At 48.4% G+C, this 17,873-nt stretch overlaps 22 non-coding genes across 22 annotated transcripts; all 22 read left to right on the top strand.

Moving 5' to 3' along the window:
* Positions 1-214: 214 nt before the first annotated feature.
* LOC142777585 (5S ribosomal RNA) lies at positions 215-333 on the top strand. The gene has a single exon (XR_012888221.1). It is a non-coding gene; the product is annotated as a 5S ribosomal RNA (ribosomal RNA).
* Positions 334-1,033: 700 nt separating this feature from the next.
* Positions 1,034-1,152, top strand: LOC142777584 (5S ribosomal RNA). Its single transcript, XR_012888220.1, has one exon. It is a non-coding gene; the product is annotated as a 5S ribosomal RNA (ribosomal RNA).
* Positions 1,153-1,850: 698 nt separating this feature from the next.
* Positions 1,851-1,969, top strand: LOC142777583 (5S ribosomal RNA). The gene has a single exon (XR_012888219.1). It is a non-coding gene; the product is annotated as a 5S ribosomal RNA (ribosomal RNA).
* Positions 1,970-2,667: 698 nt separating this feature from the next.
* On the top strand, positions 2,668-2,786 carry LOC142777650 (5S ribosomal RNA). The gene has a single exon (XR_012888286.1). It is a non-coding gene; the product is annotated as a 5S ribosomal RNA (ribosomal RNA).
* A 702-nt stretch (positions 2,787-3,488) lies between these two features.
* LOC142777582 (5S ribosomal RNA) lies at positions 3,489-3,607 on the top strand. Its single transcript, XR_012888218.1, has one exon. It is a non-coding gene; the product is annotated as a 5S ribosomal RNA (ribosomal RNA).
* Positions 3,608-4,304: 697 nt separating this feature from the next.
* On the top strand, positions 4,305-4,423 carry LOC142777581 (5S ribosomal RNA). Its single transcript, XR_012888217.1, has one exon. It is a non-coding gene; the product is annotated as a 5S ribosomal RNA (ribosomal RNA).
* A 692-nt stretch (positions 4,424-5,115) lies between these two features.
* Positions 5,116-5,234, top strand: LOC142777580 (5S ribosomal RNA). The gene has a single exon (XR_012888216.1). It is a non-coding gene; the product is annotated as a 5S ribosomal RNA (ribosomal RNA).
* A 697-nt stretch (positions 5,235-5,931) lies between these two features.
* On the top strand, positions 5,932-6,050 carry LOC142777579 (5S ribosomal RNA). The gene has a single exon (XR_012888215.1). It is a non-coding gene; the product is annotated as a 5S ribosomal RNA (ribosomal RNA).
* A 698-nt stretch (positions 6,051-6,748) lies between these two features.
* LOC142777578 (5S ribosomal RNA) lies at positions 6,749-6,867 on the top strand. The gene has a single exon (XR_012888214.1). It is a non-coding gene; the product is annotated as a 5S ribosomal RNA (ribosomal RNA).
* Positions 6,868-7,564: 697 nt separating this feature from the next.
* LOC142777577 (5S ribosomal RNA) lies at positions 7,565-7,683 on the top strand. Its single transcript, XR_012888213.1, has one exon. It is a non-coding gene; the product is annotated as a 5S ribosomal RNA (ribosomal RNA).
* Positions 7,684-8,379: 696 nt separating this feature from the next.
* LOC142777576 (5S ribosomal RNA) lies at positions 8,380-8,498 on the top strand. The gene has a single exon (XR_012888212.1). It is a non-coding gene; the product is annotated as a 5S ribosomal RNA (ribosomal RNA).
* A 697-nt stretch (positions 8,499-9,195) lies between these two features.
* On the top strand, positions 9,196-9,314 carry LOC142777574 (5S ribosomal RNA). Its single transcript, XR_012888210.1, has one exon. It is a non-coding gene; the product is annotated as a 5S ribosomal RNA (ribosomal RNA).
* A 696-nt stretch (positions 9,315-10,010) lies between these two features.
* Positions 10,011-10,129, top strand: LOC142777665 (5S ribosomal RNA). The gene has a single exon (XR_012888301.1). It is a non-coding gene; the product is annotated as a 5S ribosomal RNA (ribosomal RNA).
* Positions 10,130-10,827: 698 nt separating this feature from the next.
* LOC142777573 (5S ribosomal RNA) lies at positions 10,828-10,946 on the top strand. Its single transcript, XR_012888209.1, has one exon. It is a non-coding gene; the product is annotated as a 5S ribosomal RNA (ribosomal RNA).
* A 702-nt stretch (positions 10,947-11,648) lies between these two features.
* LOC142777572 (5S ribosomal RNA) lies at positions 11,649-11,767 on the top strand. The gene has a single exon (XR_012888208.1). It is a non-coding gene; the product is annotated as a 5S ribosomal RNA (ribosomal RNA).
* A 696-nt stretch (positions 11,768-12,463) lies between these two features.
* LOC142777571 (5S ribosomal RNA) lies at positions 12,464-12,582 on the top strand. The gene has a single exon (XR_012888207.1). It is a non-coding gene; the product is annotated as a 5S ribosomal RNA (ribosomal RNA).
* A 697-nt stretch (positions 12,583-13,279) lies between these two features.
* Positions 13,280-13,398, top strand: LOC142777663 (5S ribosomal RNA). The gene has a single exon (XR_012888299.1). It is a non-coding gene; the product is annotated as a 5S ribosomal RNA (ribosomal RNA).
* A 698-nt stretch (positions 13,399-14,096) lies between these two features.
* On the top strand, positions 14,097-14,215 carry LOC142777570 (5S ribosomal RNA). Its single transcript, XR_012888206.1, has one exon. It is a non-coding gene; the product is annotated as a 5S ribosomal RNA (ribosomal RNA).
* Positions 14,216-14,913: 698 nt separating this feature from the next.
* On the top strand, positions 14,914-15,032 carry LOC142777569 (5S ribosomal RNA). The gene has a single exon (XR_012888205.1). It is a non-coding gene; the product is annotated as a 5S ribosomal RNA (ribosomal RNA).
* Positions 15,033-15,730: 698 nt separating this feature from the next.
* LOC142777568 (5S ribosomal RNA) lies at positions 15,731-15,849 on the top strand. Its single transcript, XR_012888204.1, has one exon. It is a non-coding gene; the product is annotated as a 5S ribosomal RNA (ribosomal RNA).
* A 695-nt stretch (positions 15,850-16,544) lies between these two features.
* On the top strand, positions 16,545-16,663 carry LOC142777567 (5S ribosomal RNA). The gene has a single exon (XR_012888203.1). It is a non-coding gene; the product is annotated as a 5S ribosomal RNA (ribosomal RNA).
* Positions 16,664-17,362: 699 nt separating this feature from the next.
* Positions 17,363-17,481, top strand: LOC142777566 (5S ribosomal RNA). The gene has a single exon (XR_012888202.1). It is a non-coding gene; the product is annotated as a 5S ribosomal RNA (ribosomal RNA).
* Positions 17,482-17,873: the final 392 nt, after the last annotated feature.

Raw genomic sequence — 17,873 nt, 5'->3', positions numbered from 1 at the left:
AGCTGTGCGTGAACGTTGGTGCGCCCGTGCTGGTGCGCCCCAGCGAAGGAACAGAGCAAGCTCTCTGCCGGAGAACAACAGACATTATTGTCACGTACCTTCGAAGTTTTTTACCAGGATAATATAACACGCTGCATAAGCCGTTAACGGTAACTTGAAAAGATAGAAATCGCTTGCAGTTCGTTATAGATTGTGTTGTAAAATGTCGATTTTCGCCATCGGCCATACCATGCTGAATGCGCCGGTTCTCGTCCGATCACCGAAGCTAAGCAGCATTGGGCTCGGTCAGTACTTGGGAGGGAGACCACCTGGGAACACCGAGTGCTGATGGCACCTTCTTTTACTTTTCGAAATTTCTCTTTTTTATTGCAGAGAAGGAACGTAGGGAGAAGGAGAGAGTTGTTTAATTTTGCGACGTGTTTGGTTGCCCGTATCAATCGCGCACATGACCTTACGTATATAGGCAATCAAAATTTGATGCGTGCGCACATGTGTTTAAATGTTGCACCCAGTGCGCGTGACATACTCTATTTTTTTTTTCTCATCCTTCCTTTATCTTTTCTTTTATTTTTGTTCAAAGAAGGAACAGGGCGGGGGTGGGGGGGGGGGGGCGTGACTTGCGGGTCAGCATCCGAGTGCCTTTGCCACGAGACCACCGTGGCAGGTTACAATAGCATTAATGGGCATTCCAATATTCCTGCTTTATGTCGGTCCCTCGTGTGCCACTCAGTTATAAAAGCCGACGCAACAGACGTTCGTTAAGTTACAGAAAATGACTTACGAGCATGGCCGGTGGCGGCGGCCCGCAATTGCACACAGAGCTGTGCGTGAACGTTGGTGCGCCCGTGCTGGTGCGCCCCAGCGAAGGAACAGAGCAAGCTCTCTGCCGGAGAACAACAGACATTATTGTCACGTACCTTCGAAGTTTTTTACCAGGATAATATAACACGCTGCATAAGCCGTTAACGGTAACTTGAAAAGATAGAAATCGCTTGCAGTTCGTTATAGATTGTGTTGTAAAATGTCGATTTTCGCCATCGGCCATACCATGCTGAATGCGCCGGTTCTCGTCCGATCACCGAAGCTAAGCAGCATTGGGCTCGGTCAGTACTTGGGAGGGAGACCACCTGGGAACACCGAGTGCTGATGGCACCTTCTTTTACTTTTCGAAATTTCTCTTTTTTATTGCAGAGAAGGAACGTAGGGAGAAGGAGAGAGTTGTTTAATTTTGCGACGTGTTTGGTTGCCCGTATCAATCGCGCACATGACCTTACGTATATAGGCAATCAAAATTTGATGCGTGCGCACATGTGTTTAAATGTTGCACCCAGTGCGCGTGACATACTCTATTTTTTTTTCTCATCCTTCCTTTATCTTTTCTTTTATTTTTGTTCAAAGAAGGAACAGGGCGGGGGTGGGGGGGGGGGGCGTGACTTGCGGGTCAGCATCCGAGTGCCTTTGCCACGAGACCACCGTGGCAGGTTACAATAGCATTAATGGGCATTCCAATATTCCTGCTTTATGTCGGTCCCTCGTGTGCCACTCAGTTATAAAAGCCGACGCAACAGACGTTCGTTAAGTTACAGAAAATGACTTACGAGCATGGCCGGTGGCGGCGGCCCGCAATTGCACACAGAGCTGTGCGTGAACGTTGGTGCGCCCGTGCTGGTGCGCCCCAGCGAAGGAACAGAGCAAGCTCTCTGCCGGAGAACAACAGACATTATTGTCACGTACCTTCGAAGTTTTTTACCAGGATAATATAACACGCTGCATAAGCCGTTAACGGTAACTTGAAAAGATAGAAATCGCTTGCAGTTCGTTATAGATTGTGTTGTAAAATGTCGATTTTCGCCATCGGCCATACCATGCTGAATGCGCCGGTTCTCGTCCGATCACCGAAGCTAAGCAGCATTGGGCTCGGTCAGTACTTGGGAGGGAGACCACCTGGGAACACCGAGTGCTGATGGCACCTTCTTTTACTTTTCGAAATTTCTCTTTTTTATTGCAGAGAAGGAACGTAGGGAGAAGGAGAGAGTTGTTTAATTTTGCGACGTGTTTGGTTGCCCGTATCAATCGCGCACATGACCTTACGTATATAGGCAATCAAAATTTGATGCGTGCGCACATGTGTTTAAATGTTGCACCCAGTGCGCGTGACATACTCTATTTTTTTTTCTCATCCTTCCTTTATCTTTTCTTTTATTTTTGTTCAAAGAAGGAACAGGGCGGGGGTGGGGGGGGGGGGCGTGACTTGCGGGTCAGCATCCGAGTGCCTTTGCCACGAGACCACCGTGGCAGGTTACAATAGCATTAATGGGCATTCCAATATTCCTGCTTTATGTCGGTCCCTCGTGTGCCACTCAGTTATAAAAGCCGACGCAACAGACGTTCGTTAAGTTACAGAAAATGACTTACGAGCATGGCCGGTGGCGGCGGCCCGCAATTGCACACAGAGCTGTGCGTGAACGTTGGTGCGCCCGTGCTGGTGCGCCCCAGCGAAGGAACAGAGCAAGCTCTCTGCCGGAGAACAACAGACATTATTGTCACGTACCTTCGAAGTTTTTTACCAGGATAATATAACACGCTGCATAAGCCGTTAACGGTAACTTGAAAAGATAGAAATCGCTTGCAGTTCGTTATAGATTGTGTTGTAAAATGTCGATTTTCGCCATCGGCCATACTATGCTGAATGCGCCGGTTCTCGTCCGATCACCGAAGCTAAGCAGCATTGGGCTCGGTCAGTACTTGGGAGGGAGACCACCTGGGAACACCGAGTGCTGATGGCACCTTCTTTTACTTTTCGAAATTTCTCTTTTTTATTGCAGAGAAGGAACGTAGGGAGAAGGAGAGAGTTGTTTAATTTTGCGACGTGTTTGGTTGCCCGTATCAATCGCGCACATGACCTTACGTATATAGGCAATCAAAATTTGATGCGTGCGCACATGTGTTTAAATGTTGCACCCAGTGCGCGTGACATACTCTATTTTTTTTTCTCATCCTTCCTTTATCTTTTCTTTTATTTTTGTTCAAAGAAGGAACAGGGCGGGGGTGGGGGGGGGGGGGGGGCGTGACTTGCGGGTCAGCATCCGAGTGCCTTTGCCACGAGACCACCGTGGCAGGTTACAATAGCATTAATGGGCATTCCAATATTCCTGCTTTATGTCGGTCCCTCGTGTGCCACTCAGTTATAAAAGCCGACGCAACAGACGTTCGTTAAGTTACAGAAAATGACTTACGAGCATGGCCGGTGGCGGCGGCCCGCAATTGCACACAGAGCTGTGCGTGAACGTTGGTGCGCCCGTGCTGGTGCGCCCCAGCGAAGGAACAGAGCAAGCTCTCTGCCGGAGAACAACAGACATTATTGTCACGTACCTTCGAAGTTTTTTACCAGGATAATATAACACGCTGCATAAGCCGTTAACGGTAACTTGAAAAGATAGAAATCGCTTGCAGTTCGTTATAGATTGTGTTGTAAAATGTCGATTTTCGCCATCGGCCATACCATGCTGAATGCGCCGGTTCTCGTCCGATCACCGAAGCTAAGCAGCATTGGGCTCGGTCAGTACTTGGGAGGGAGACCACCTGGGAACACCGAGTGCTGATGGCACCTTCTTTTACTTTTCGAAATTTCTCTTTTTTATTGCAGAGAAGGAACGTAGGGAGAAGGAGAGAGTTGTTTAATTTTGCGACGTGTTTGGTTGCCCGTGTCAATCGCGCACATGACCTTACGTATATAGGCAATCAAAATTTGATGCGTGCGCACATGTGTTTAAATGTTGCACCCAGTGCACGTGACATACTCTATTTTTTTTTTCTCATCCTTCCTTTATCTTTTCTTTTATTTTTGTTCAAAGAAGGAACAGGGCGGGGGTGGGGGGGGGGCGTGACTTGCGGGTCAGCATCCGAGTGCCTTTGCCACGAGACCACCGTGGCAGGTTACAATAGCATTAATGGGCATTCCAATATTCCTGCTTTATGTCGGTCCCTCGTGTGCCACTCAGTTATAAAAGCCGACGCAACAGACGTTCGTTAAGTTACAGAAAATGACTTACGAGCATGGCCGGTGGCGGCGGCCCGCAATTGCACACAGAGCTGTGCGTGAACGTTGGTGCGCCCGTGCTGGTGCGCCCCAGCGAAGGAACAGAGCAAGCTCTCTGCCGGAGAACAACAGACATCATTGTCACGTACCTTCGAAGTTTTTTACCAGGATAATATAACACGCTGCATAAGCCGTTAACGGTAACTTGAAAAGATAGAAATCGCTTGCAGTTCGTTATAGATTGTGTTGTAAAATGTCGATTTTCGCCATCGGCCATACCATGCTGAATGCGCCGGTTCTCGTCCGATCACCGAAGCTAAGCAGCATTGGGCTCGGTCAGTACTTGGGAGGGAGACCACCTGGGAACACCGAGTGCTGATGGCACCTTCTTTTACTTTTCGAAATTTCTCTTTTTTATTGCAGAGAAGGAACGTAGGGAGAAGGAGAGAGTTGTTTAATTTTGCGACGTGTTTGGTTGCCCGTATCAATCGCGCACATGACCTTACGTATATAGGCAATCAAAATTTGATGCGTGCGCACATGTGTTTAAATGTTGCACCCAGTGCGCGTGACATACTCTATTTTTTTTTCTCATCCTTCCTTTATCTTTTCTTTTATTTTTGTTCAAAGAAGGAACAGGGCGGGGGTGGGGGGGGGGCGTGACTTGCGGGTCAGCATCCGAGTGCCTTTGCCACGAGACCACCGTGGCAGGTTACAATAGCATTAATGGGCATTCCAATATTCCTGCTTTATGTCGGTCCCTCGTGTGCCACTCAGTTATAAAAGCCGACGCAACAGACGTTCGTTAAGTTACAGAAAATGACTTACGAGCATGGCCGGTGGCGGCGGCCCGCAATTGCACACACGTGCGTGAACGTTGGTGCGCCCGTGCTGGTGCGCCCCAGCGAAGGAACAGAGCAAGATCTCTGCCGGAGAACAACAGACATTATTGTCACGTACCTTCGAAGTTTTTTACCAGGATAATATAACACGCTGCATAAGCCGTTAACGGTAACTTGAAAAGATAGAAATCGCTTGCAGTTCGTTATAGATTGTGTTGTAAAATGTCGATATTCGCCATCGGCCATACCATGCTGAATGCGCCGGTTCTCGTCCGATCACCGAAGCTAAGCAGCATTGGGCTCGGTCAGTACTTGGGAGGGAGACCACCTGGGAACACCGAGTGCTGATGGCACCTTCTTTTACTTTTCGAAATTTCTCTTTTTTATTGCAGAGAAGGAACGTAGGGAGAAGGAAAGAGTTGTTTAATTTTGCGACGTGTTTGGTTGCCCGTATCAATCGCGCACATGACCTTACGTATATAGGCAATCAAAATTTGATGCGTGCGCACATGTGTTTAAATGTTGCACCCAGTGCGCGTGACATACTCTATTTTTTTTTCTCATCCTTCCTTTATCTTTTCTTTTATTTTTGTTCAAAGAAGGAACAGGGCGGGGGTGGGGGGGGGGGCGTGACTTGCGGGTCAGCATCCGAGTGCCTTTGCCACGAGACCACCGTGGCAGGTTACAATAGCATTAATGGGCATTCCAATATTCCTGCTTTATGTCGGTCCCTCGTGTGCCACTCAGTTATAAAAGCCGACGCAACAGACGTTCGTTAAGTTACAGAAAATGACTTACGAGCATGGCCGGTGGCGGCGGCCCGCAATTGCACACAGAGCTGTGCGTGAACGTTGGTGCGCCCGTGCTGGTGCGCCCCAGCGAAGGAACAGAGCAAGCTCTCTGCCGGAGAACAACAGACATTATTGTCACGTACCTTCGAAGTTTTTTACCAGGATAATATAACACGCTGCATAAGCCGTTAACGGTAACTTGAAAAGATAGAAATCGCTTGCAGTTCGTTATAGATTGTGTTGTAAAATGTCGATTTTCGCCATCGGCCATACCATGCTGAATGCGCCGGTTCTCGTCCGATCACCGAAGCTAAGCAGCATTGGGCTCGGTCAGTACTTGGGAGGGAGACCACCTGGGAACACCGAGTGCTGATGGCACCTTCTTTTACTTTTCGAAATTTCTCTTTTTTATTGCAGAGAAGGAACGTAGGGAGAAGGAGAGAGTTGTTTAATTTTGCGACGTGTTTGGTTGCCCGTATCAATCGCGCACATGACCTTACGTATATAGGCAATCAAAATTTGATGCGTGCGCACATGTGTTCAAATGTTGCACCCAGTGCGCGTGACATACTCTATTTTTTTTTTCTCATCCTTCCTTTATCTTTTCTTTTATTTTTGTTCAAAGAAGGAACAGGGCGGGGGTGGGGGGGGGGGCGTGACTTGCGGGTCAGCATCCGAGTGCCTTTGCCACGAGACCACCGTGGCAGGTTACAATAGCATTAATGGGCAGTCCAATATTCCTGCTTTATGTCGGTCCCTCGTGTGCCACTCAGTTATAAAAGCCGACGCAACAGACGTTCGTTAAGTTACAGAAAATGACTTACGAGCATGGCCGGTGGCGGCGGCCCGCAATTGCACACAGAGCTGTGCGTGAACGTTGGTGCGCCCGTGCTGGTGCGCCCCAGCGAAGGAACAGAGCAAGCTCTCTGCCGGAGAACAACAGACATTATTGTCACGTACCTTCGAAGTTTTTTACCAGGATAATATAACACGCTGCATAAGCCGTTAACGGTAACTTGAAAAGATAGAAATCGCTTGCAGTTCGTTATAGATTGTGTTGTAAAATGTCGATTTTCGCCATCGGCCATACCATGCTGAATGCGCCGGTTCTCGTCCGATCACCGAAGCTAAGCAGCATTGGGCTCGGTCAGTACTTGGGAGGGAGACCACCTGGGAACACCGAGTGCTGATGGCACCTTCTTTTACTTTTCGAAATTTCTCTTTTTTATTGCAGAGAAGGAACGTAGGGAGAAGGAGAGAGTTGTTTAATTTTGCGACGTGTTTGGTTGCCCGTATCAATCGCGCACATGACCTTACGTATATAGGCAATCAAAATTTGATGCGTGCGCACATGTGTTTAAATGTTGCACCCAGTGCGCGTGACATACTCTATTTTTTTTTCTCATCCTTCCTTTATCTTTTCTTTTATTTTTGTTCAAAGAAGGAACAGGGCGGGGGTGGGGGGGGGGGCGTGACTTGCGGGTCAGCATCCGAGTGCCTTTGCCACGAGACCACCGTGGCAGGTTACAATAGCATTAATGGGCATTCCAATATTCCTGCTTTATGTCGGTCCCTCGTGTGCCACTCAGTTATAAAAGCCGACGCAACAGACGTTCGTTAAGTTACAGAAAATGACTTACGAGCATGGCCGGTGGCGGCGGCCCGCAATTGCACACAGAGCTGTGCGTGAACGTTGGTGCGCCCGTGCTGGTGCGCCCCAGCGAAGGAACAGAGCAAGCTCTCTGCCGGAGAACAACAGACATTATTGTCACGTACCTTCGAAGTTTTTTACCAGGATAATATAACACGCTGCATAAGCCGTTAACGGTAACTTGAAAAGATAGAAATCGCTTGCAGTTCGTTATAGATTGTGTTGTAAAATGTCGATTTTCGCCATCGGCCATACCATGCTGAATGCGCCGGTTCTCGTCCGATCACCGAAGCTAAGCAGCATTGGGCTCGGTCAGTACTTGGGAGGGAGACCACCTGGGAACACCGAGTGCTGATGGCACCTTCTTTTACTTTTCGAAATTTCTCTTTTTTATTGCAGAGAAGGAACGTAGGGAGAAGGAGAGAGTTGTTTAATTTTGCGACGTGTTTGGTTGCCCGTATCAATCGCGCACATGACCTTACGTATATAGGCAATCAAAATTTGATGCGTGCGCACATGTGTTTAAATGTTGCACCCAGTGCGCGTGACATACTCTATTTTTTTTTTCTCATCCTTCCTTTATCTTTTCTTTTATTTTTGTTCAAAGAAGGAACAGGGCGGGGGTGGGGGGGGGCGTGACTTGCGGGTCAGCATCCGAGTACCTTTGCCACGAGACCACCGTGGCAGGTTACAATAGCATTAATGGGCATTCCAATATTCCTGCTTTATGTCGGTCCCTCGTGTGCCACTCAGTTATAAAAGCCGACGCAACAGACGTTCGTTAAGTTACAGAAAATGACTTACGAGCATGGCCGGTGGCGGCGGCCCGCAATTGCACACAGAGCTGTGCGTGAACGTTGGTGCGCCCGTGCTGGTGCGCCCCAGCGAAGGAACAGAGCAAGCTCTCTGCCGGAGAACAACAGACATTATTGTCACGTACCTTCGAAGTTTTTTACCAGGATAATATAACACGCTGCATAAGCCGTTAACGGTAACTTGAAAAGATAGAAATCGCTTGCAGTTCGTTATAGATTGTGTTGTAAAATGTCGATTTTCGCCATCGGCCATACCATGCTGAATGCGCCGGTTCTCGTCCGATCACCGAAGCTAAGCAGCATTGGGCTCGGTCAGTACTTGGGAGGGAGACCACCTGGGAACACCGAGTGCTGATGGCATCTTCTTTTACTTTTCGAAATTTCTCTTTTTTATTGCAGAGAAGGAACGTAGGGAGAAGGAGAGAGTTGTTTAATTTTGCGACGTGTTTGGTTGCCCGTATCAATCGCGCACATGACCTTACGTATATAGGCAATCAAAATTTGATGCGTGCGCACATGTGTTTAAATGTTGCACCCAGTGCGCGTGACATACTCTATTTTTTTTTCTCATCCTTCCTTTATCTTTTCTTTTATTTTTGTTCAAAGAAGGAACAGGGCGGGGGTGGGGGGGGGGGCGTGACTTGCGGGTCAGCATCCGAGTGCCTTTGCCACGAGACCACCGTGGCAGGTTACAATAGCATTAATGGGCATTCCAATATTCCTGCTTTATGTCGGTCCCTCGTGTGCCACTCAGTTATAAAAGCCGACGCAACAGACGTTCGTTAAGTTACAGAAAATGACTTACGAGCATGGCCGGTGGCGGCGGCCCGCAATTGCACACAGAGCTGTGCGTGAACGTTGGTGCGCCCGTGCTGGTGCGCCCCAGCGAAGGAACAGAGCAAGCTCTCTGCCGGAGAACAACAGACATTATTGTCACGTACCTTCGAAGTTTTTTACCAGGATAATATAACACGCTGCATAAGCCGTTAACGGTAACTTGAAAAGATAGAAATCGCTTGCAGTTCGTTATAGATTGTGTTGTAAAATGTCGATTTTCGCCATCGGCCATACCATGCTGAATGCGCCGGTTCTCGTCCGATCACCGAAGCTAAGCAGCATTGGGCTCGGTCAGTACTTGGGAGGGAGACCACCTGGGAACACCGAGTGCTGATGGCACCTTCTTTTACTTTTCGAAATTTCTCTTTTTTATTGCAGAGAAGGAACGTAGGGAGAAGGAGAGAGTTGTTTAATTTTGCGACGTGTTTGGTTGCCCGTATCAATCGCGCACATGACCTTACGTATATAGGCAATCAAAATTTGATGCGTGCGCACATGTGTTTAAATGTTGCACCCAGTGCGCGTGACATACTCTATTTTTTTTTCTCATCCTTCCTTTATCTTTTCTTTTATTTTTGTTCAAAGAAGGAACAGGGCGGGGGTGGGGGGGGGGCGTGACTTGCGGGTCAGCATCCGAGTGCCTTTGCCACGAGACCACCGTGGCAGGTTACAATAGCATTAATGGGCATTCCAATATTTCTGCTTTATGTCGGTCCCTCGTCTGCCACTCAGTTATAAAAGCCGACGCAACAGACGTTCGTTAAGTTACAGAAAATGACTTACGAGCATGGCCGGTGGCGGCGGCCCGCAATTGCACACAGAGCTGTGCGTGAACGTTGGTGCGCCCGTGCTGGTGCGCCCCAGCGAAGGAACAGAGCAAGCTCTCTGCCGGAGAACAACAGACATTATTGTCACGTACCTTCGAAGTTTTTTACCAGGATAATATAACACGCTGCATAAGCCGTTAACGGTAACTTGAAAAGATAGAAATCGCTTGCAGTTCGTTATAGATTGTGTTGTAAAATGTCGATTTTCGCCATCGGCCATACCATGCTGAATGCGCCGGTTCTCGTCCGATCACCGAAGCTAAGCAGCATTGGGCGCGGTCAGTACTTGGGAGGGAGACCACCTGGGAACACCGAGTGCTGATGGCACCTTCTTTTACTTTTCGAAATTTCTCTTTTTTATTGCAGAGAAGGAACGTAGGGAGAAGGAGAGAGTTGTTTAATTTTGCGACGTGTTTGGTTGCCCGTATCAATCGCGCACATGACCTTACGTATATAGGCAATCAAAATTTGATGCGTGCGCACATGTGTTTAAATGTTGCACCCAGTGCGCGTGACATACTCTATTTTTTTTTTCTCATCCTTCCTTTATCTTTTCTTTTATTTTTGTTCAAAGAAGGAACAGGGCGGGGGTGGGGGGGGGGGCGTGACTTGCGGGTCAGCATCCGAGTGCCTTTGCCACGAGACCACCGTGGCAGGTTACAATAGCATTAATGGGCATTCCAATATTCCTGCTTTATGTCGGTCCCTCGTGTGCCACTCAGTTATAAAAGCCGACGCAACAGACGTTCGTTAAGTTACAGAAAATGACTTACGAGCATGGCCGGTGGCGGCGGCCCGCAATTGCACACAGAGCTGTGCGTGAACGTTGGTGCGCCCGTGCTGGTGCGCCCCAGCGAAGGAACAGAGCAAGCTCTCTGCCGGAGAACAACAGACATTATTGTCACGTACCTTCGAAGTTTTTTACCAGGATAATATAACACGCTGCATAAGCCGTTAACGGTAACTTGAAAAGATAGAAATCGCTTGCAGTTCGTTATAGATTGTGTTGTAAAATGTCGATTTTCGCCATCGGCCATACCATGCTGAATGCGCCGGTTCTCGTCCGATCACCGAAGCTAAGCAGCATTGGGCTCGGTCAGTACTTGGGAGGGAGACCACCTGGGAACACCGAGTGCTGATGGCACCTTCTTTTACTTTTCGAAATTTCTCTTTTTTATTGCAGAGAAGGAACGTAGGGAGAAGGAGAGAGTTGTTTAATTTTGCGACGTGTTTGGTTGCCCGTATCAATCGCGCACATGACCTTACGTATATAGGCAATCAAAATTTGATGCGTGCGCACATGTGTTTAAATGTTGCACCCAGTGCGCGTGACATACTCTATTTTTTTTTTTCTCATCCTTCCTTTATCTTTTCTTTTATTTTTGTTCAAAGAAGGAACAGGGCGGGGGTGGGGGGGGGGGGGGCGTGACTTGCGGGTCAGCATCCGAGTGCCTTTGCCACGAGACCACCGTGGCAGGTTACAATAGCATTAATGGGCATTCCAATATTCCTGCTTTATGTCGGTCCCTCGTGTGCCACTCAGTTATAAAAGCCGACGCAACAGACGTTCGTTAAGTTACAGAAAATGACTTACGAGCATGGCCGGTGGCGGCGGCCCGCAATTGCACACAGAGCTGTGCGTGAACGTTGGTGCGCCCGTGCTGGTGCGCCCCAGCGAAGGAACAGAGCAAGCTCTCTGCCGGAGAACAACAGACATTATTGTCACGTACCTTCGAAGTTTTTTACCAGGATAATATAACACGCTGCATAAGCCGTTAACGGTAACTTGAAAAGATAGAAATCGCTTGCAGTTCGTTATAGATTGTGTTGTAAAATGTCGATTTTCGCCATCGGCCATACCATGCTGAATGCGCCGGTTCTCGTCCGATCACCGAAGCTAAGCAGCATTGGGCTCGGTCAGTACTTGGGAGGGAGACCACCTGGGAACACCGAGTGCTGATGGCACCTTCTTTTACTTTTCGAAATTTCTCTTTTTTATTGCAGAGAAGGAACGTAGGGAGAAGGAGAGAGTTGTTTAATTTTGCGACGTGTTTGGTTGCCCGTATCAATCGCGCACATGACCTTACGTATATAGGCAATCAAAATTTGATGCGTGCGCACATGTGTTTAAATGTTGCACCCAGTGCGCGTGACATACTCTGTTTTTTTTTCTCATCCTTCCTTTATCTTTTCTTTTATTTTTGTTCAAAGAAGGAACAGGGCGGGGGTGGGGGGGGGGCGTGACTTGCGGGTCAGCATCCGAGTACCTTTGCCACGAGACCACCGTGGCAGGTTACAATAGCATTAATGGGCATTCCAATATTCCTGCTTTATGTCGGTCCCTCGTGTGCCACTCAGTTATAAAAGCCGACGCAACAGACGTTCGTTAAGTTACAGAAAATGACTTACGAGCATGGCCGGTGGCGGCGGCCCGCAATTGCACACAGAGCTGTGCGTGAACGTTGGTGCGCCCGTGCTGGTGCGCCCCAGCGAAGGAACAGAGCAAGCTCTCTGCCGGAGAACAACAGACATTATTGTCACGTACCTTCGAAGTTTTTTACCAGGATAATATAACACGCTGCATAAGCCGTTAACGGTAACTTGAAAAGATAGAAATCGCTTGCAGTTCGTTATAGATTGTGTTGTAAAATGTCGATTTTCGCCATCGGCCATACCATGCTGAATGCGCCGGTTCTCGTCCGATCACCGAAGCTAAGCAGCATTGGGCTCGGTCAGTACTTGGGAGGGAGACCACCTGGGAACACCGAGTGCTGATGGCACCTTCTTTTACTTTTCGAAATTTCTCTTTTTTATTGCAGAGAAGGAACGTAGGGAGAAGGAGAGAGTTGTTTAATTTTGCGACGTGTTTGGTTGCCCGTATCAATCGCGCACATGACCTTACGTATATAGGCAATCAAAATTTGATGCGTGCGCACATGTGTTTAAATGTTGCACCCAGTGCGCGTGACATACTCTATTTTTTTTTCTCATCCTTCCTTTATCTTTTCTTTTATTTTTGTTCAAAGAAGGAACAGGGCGGGGGTGGGGGGGGGGGCGTGACTTGCGGGTCAGCATCCGAGTGCCTTTGCCACGAGACCACCGTGGCAGGTTACAATAGCATTAATGGGCATTCCAATATTCCTGCTTTATGTCGGTCCCTCGTCTGCCACTCAGTTATAAAAGCCGACGCAACAGACGTTCGTTAAGTTACAGAAAATGACTTACGAGCATGGCCGGTGGCGGCGGCCCGCAATTGCACACAGAGCTGTGCGTGAACGTTGGTGCGCCCGTGCTGGTGCGCCCCAGCGAAGGAACAGAGCAAGCTCTCTGCCGGAGAACAACAGACATTATTGTCACGTACCTTCGAAGTTTTTTACCAGGATAATATAACACGCTGCATAAGCCGTTAACGGTAACTTGAAAAGATAGAAATCGCTTGCAGTTCGTTATAGATTGTGTTGTAAAATGTCGATTTTCGCCATCGGCCATACCATGCTGAATGCGCCGGTTCTCGTCCGATCACCGAAGCTAAGCAGCATTGGGCGCGGTCAGTACTTGGGAGGGAGACCACCTGGGAACACCGAGTGCTGATGGCACCTTCTTTTACTTTTCGAAATTTCTCTTTTTTATTGCAGAGAAGGAACGTAGGGAGAAGGAGAGAGTTGTTTAATTTTGCGACGTGTTTGGTTGCCCGTATCAATCGCGCACATGACCTTACGTATATAGGCAATCAAAATTTGATGCGTGCGCACATGTGTTTAAATGTTGCACCCAGTGCGCGTGACATACTCTATTTTTTTTTTCTCATCCTTCCTTTATCTTTTCTTTTATTTTTGTTCAAAGAAGGAACAGGGCTGGGGTGGGGGGGGGGGCGTGACTTGCGGGTCAGCATCCGAGTGCCTTTGCCACGAGACCACCGTGGCAGGTTACAATAGCATTAATGGGCATTCCAATATTCCTGCTTTATGTCGGTCCCTCGTGTGCCACTCAGTTATAAAAGCCGACGCAACAGACGTTCGTTAAGTTACAGAAAATGACTTACGAGCATGGCCGGTGGCGGCGGCCCGCAATTGCACACAGAGCTGTGCGTGAACGTTGGTGCGCCCGTGCTGGTGCGCCCCAGCGAAGGAACAGAGCAAGCTCTCTGCCGGAGAACAACAGACATTATTGTCACGTACCTTCGAAGTTTTTTACCAGGATAATATAACACGCTGCATAAGCCGTTAACGGTAACTTGAAAAGATAGAAATCGCTTGCAGTTCGTTATAGATTGTGTTGTAAAATGTCGATTTTCGCCATCGGCCATACCATGCTGAATGCGCCGGTTCTCGTCCGATCACCGAAGCTAAGCAGCATTGGGCTCGGTCAGTACTTGGGAGGGAGACCACCTGGGAACACCGAGTGCTGATGGCACCTTCTTTTACTTTTCGAAATTTCTCTTTTTTATTGCAGAGAAGGAACGTAGGGAGAAGGAGAGAGTTGTTTAATTTTGCGACGTGTTTGGTTGCCCGTGTCAATCGCGCACATGACCTTACGTATATAGGCAATCAAAATTTGATGCGTGCGCACATGTGTTTAAATGTTGCACCCAGTGCGCGTGACATACTCTATTTTTTTTTCTCATCCTTCCTTTATCTTTTCTTTTATTTTTGTTCAAAGAAGGAACAGGGCGGGGGTGGGGGGGGGGGGCGTGACTTGCGGGTCAGCATCCGAGTGCCTTTGCCACGAGACCACCGTGGCAGGTTACAATAGCATTAATGGGCATTCCAATATTCCTGCTTTATGTCGGTCCCTCGTGTGCCACTCAGTTATAAAAGCCGACGCAACAGACGTTCGTTAAGTTACTTAAAATGACTTACGAGCATGGCCGGTGGCGGCGGCCCGCAATTGCACACAGAGCTGTGCGTGAACGTTGGTGCGCCCGTGCTGGTGCGCCCCAGCGAAGGAACAGAGCAAGCTCTCTGCCGGAGAACAACAGACATTATTGTCACGTACCTTCGAAGTTTTTTACCAGGATAATATAACACGCTGCATAAGCCGTTAACGGTAACTTGAAAAGATAGAAATCGCTTGCAGTTCGTTATAGATTGTGTTGTAAAATGTCGATTTTCGCCATCGGCCATACCATGCTGAATGCGCCGGTTCTCGTCCGATCACCGAAGCTAAGCAGCATTGGGCTCGGTCAGTACTTGGGAGGGAGACCACCTGGGAACACCGAGTGCTGATGGCACCTTCTTTTACTTTTCGAAATTTCTCTTTTTTATTGCAGAGAAGGAACGTAGGGAGAAGGAGAGAGTTGTTTAATTTTGCGACGTGTTTGGTTGCCCGTATCAATCGCGCACATGACCTTACGTATATAGGCAATCAAAATTTGATGCGTGCGCACATGTGTTTAAATGTTGCACCCAGTGCGCGTGACATACTCTATTTTTTTTTCTCATCCTTCCTTTATCTTTTCTTTTATTTTTGTTCAAAGAAGGAACAGGGCGGGGGTGGGGGGGGGGGGCGTGACTTGCGGGTCAGCATCCGAGTGCCTTTGCCACGAGACCACCGTGGCAGGTTACAATAGCATTAATGGGCATTCCAATATTCCTGCTTTATGTCGGTCCCTCGTGTGCCACTCAGTTATAAAAGCCGACGCAACAGACGTTCGTTAAGTTACAGAAAATGACTTACGAGCATGGCCGGTGGCGGCGGCCCGCAATTGCACACAGAGCTGTGCGTGAACGTTGGTGCGCCCGTGCTGGTGCGCCCCAGCGAAGGAACAGAGCAAGCTCTCTGCCGGAGAACAACAGACATTATTGTCACGTACCTTCGAAGTTTTTTACCAGGATAATATAACACGCTGCATAAGCCGTTAACGGTAACTTGAAAAGATAGAAATCGCTTGCAGTTCGTTATAGATTGTGTTGTAAAATGTCGATTTTCGCCATCGGCCATACCATGCTGAATGCGCCGGTTCTCGTCCGATCACCGAAGCTAAGCAGCATTGGGCTCGGTCAGTACTTGGGAGGGAGACCACCTGGGAACACCGAGTGCTGATGGCACCTTCTTTTACTTTTCGAAATTTCTCTTTTTTATTGCAGAGAAGGAACGTAGGGAGAAGGAGAGAGTTGTTTAATTTTGCGACGTGTTTGGTTGCCCGTATCAATCGCGCACATGACCTTACGTATATAGGCAATCAAAATTTGATGCGTGCGCACATGTGTTTAAATGTTGCACCCAGTGCGCGTGACATACTCTATTTTTTTTTCTCATCCTTCCTTTATCTTTTCTTTTATTTTTGTTCAAAGAAGGAACAGGGCGGGGGTGGGGGGGGGCGTGACTTGCGGGTCAGCATCCGAGTGCCTTTGCCACGAGACCACCGTGGCAGGTTACAATAGCATTAATGGGCATTCCAATATTCCTGCTTTATGTCGGTCCCTCGTGTGCCACTCAGTTATAAAAGCCGACGCAACAGACGTTCGTTAAGTTACAGAAAATGACTTACGAGCATGGCCGGTGGCGGCGGCCCGCAATTGCACACAGAGCTGTGCGTGAACGTTGGTGCGCCCGTGCTGGTGCGCCCCAGCGAAGGAACAGAGCAAGCTCTCTGCCGGAGAACAACAGACATTATTGTCACGTACCTTCGAAGTTTTTTACCAGGATAATATAACACGCTGCATAAGCCGTTAACGGTAACTTGAAAAGATAGAAATCGCTTGCAGTTCGTTATAGATTGTGTTGTAAAATGTCGATTTTCGCCATCGGCCATACCATGCTGAATGCGCCGGTTCTCGTCCGATCACCGAAGCTAAGCAGCATTGGGCTCGGTCAGTACTTGGGAGGGAGACCACCTGGGAACACCGAGTGCTGATGGCACCTTCTTTTACTTTTCGAAATTTCTCTTTTTTATTGCAGAGAAGGAACGTAGGGAGAAGGAGAGAGTTGTTTAATTTTGCGACGTGTTTGGTTGCCCGTATCAATCGCGCACATGACCTTACGTATATAGGCAATCAAAATTTGATGCGTGCGCACATGTGTTTAAATGTTGCACCCAGTGCGCGTGACATACTCTATTTTTTTTTCTCATCCTTCCTTTATCTTTTCTTTTATTGTTGTTCAAAGAAGGAACAGGGCGGGGGTGGGGGGGGGGGGGCGTGACTTGCGGGTCAGCATCCGAGTGCCTTTGCCACGAGACCACCGTGGCAGGTTACAATAGCATTAATGGGCATTCCAATATTCCTGCTTTATGTCGGTCCCTCGTGTGCCACTCAGTTATAAAAGCCGACGCAACAGACGTTCGTTAAGTTACAGAAAATGACTTACGAGCATGGCCGGTGGCGGCGGCCCGCAATTGCACACAGAGCTGTGCGTGAACGTTGGTGCGCCCGTGCTGGTGCGCCCCAGCGAAGGAACAGAGCAAGCTCTCTGCCGGAGAACAACAGACATTATTGTCACGTACCTTCGAAGTTTTTTACCAGGATAATATAACACGCTGCATAAGCCGTTAACGGTAACTTGAAAAGATAGAAATCGCTTGCAGTTCGTTATAGATTGTGTTGTAAAATGTCGATTTTCGCCATCGGCCATACCATGCTGAATGCGCCGGTTCTCGTCCGATCACCGAAGCTAAGCAGCATTGGGCTCGGTCAGTACTTGGGAGGGAGACCACCTGGGAACACCGAGTGCTGATGGCACCTTCTTTTACTTTTCGAAATTTCTCTTTTTTATTGCAGAGAAGGAACGTAAGGAGAGAGTTGTTTAATTTTGCGACGTGTTTGGTTGCCCGTATCAATCGCGCACATGACCTTACGTATATAGGCAATCAAAATTTGATGCGTGCGCACATGTGTTTAAATGTGGCACCCAGTGCGCGTGACATACTCTATTTTTTTTCTCATCCTTCCTTTATCTTTTCTTTTATTTTTGTTCAAAGAAGGAACAGGGCGGGGGTGGGGGGGGGGGGGGGCGTGACTTGCGGGTCAGCATCCGAGTGCCTTTGCCACGAGACCACCGTGGCAGGTTACAATAGCATTAATGGGCATTCCAATATTCCTGCTTTATGTCGGTCCCTCGTGTGCCACTCAGT

This window comes from Rhipicephalus microplus, chromosome X (genome assembly GCF_043290135.1).
Source record: "Rhipicephalus microplus isolate Deutch F79 chromosome X, USDA_Rmic, whole genome shotgun sequence".
Lineage (NCBI taxonomy): Eukaryota > Metazoa > Arthropoda > Arachnida > Ixodida > Ixodidae > Rhipicephalus > Rhipicephalus microplus.
The sequence above is the reverse complement of the archived record's forward strand: the minus strand, read 5'-3'. Positions and strand labels throughout refer to the sequence as shown.